This window comes from Triticum aestivum, chromosome 7D (genome assembly GCF_018294505.1).
Source record: "Triticum aestivum cultivar Chinese Spring chromosome 7D, IWGSC CS RefSeq v2.1, whole genome shotgun sequence".
Lineage (NCBI taxonomy): Eukaryota > Viridiplantae > Streptophyta > Magnoliopsida > Poales > Poaceae > Triticum > Triticum aestivum.
In genome coordinates this window covers 386,031,055-386,031,852 of record NC_057814.1, presented here as the reverse complement: position 1 = coordinate 386,031,852, position 798 = coordinate 386,031,055, and positions in this window count along the sequence as shown.

The following is a 798-nucleotide window of genomic DNA, read 5'->3' as shown; positions in this document are numbered from 1 at the left end:
TAATTGCCCCAGTTGCAAGTCCACCATCGACTCGCAACTGTGAGGGCCCAAATGCCCCAGTTGCAACTTGACCATCGACTCGCAACTCGGGGAGGTGTTTACTCGATGCCACTTGCAACTCGACCGTGGACTCACAACTGGTCTGTTGTTGTTGTTGTTTGTTTGTTTGTTTGTTTGTTATTGTTGTTCACAATTATTTCTTTGTAAATACAAGCAACTTTTGGTTTCACCGATGAAATACAAGCAACTGCGGGCCCCACATGCCATTTGCAACTCGACTATTGACTCGCAACTAGCTGGTGTTTTACTCGATGCCACATGCACTCTCCCGTGGACTTGCAACTCGTATGTTGTTTTTTGTCTTGTAGTTGCCCCAGTTGCATGTCCACCATCGACTCGCAACTCGGTTTTTTTTGTAGTTTTTGTAATTGCCCTAGTTGCAAGTCCACCATTGACTCGCAACTGTGGGGTGCCCACATGCCACTTGCAACTTGACCATCGACTTGCAACTCGGGCAATTGCCCTAGTTGCAACTCCACCATCGACTTGCAACTATGGGTGCCCGCATGCCACTTGCAACTCGACCATCGACTTGCAACTGCGGGTGCCCGCATGCCACTTGCAACTCGACCATCGACTTGCAACTTGGCCTTTTTATAGTTTTGCAATTGCCCTAGTTGCAAGTCCACCATCGAATCGCAACTGTGGGTGCCCGCATGCCACTTGCAAGTAGACCATCGACTCGCAACTAGGGTTGTTTACTCGATGCCACTTGCAACTCGACCATCGACTTGCAAC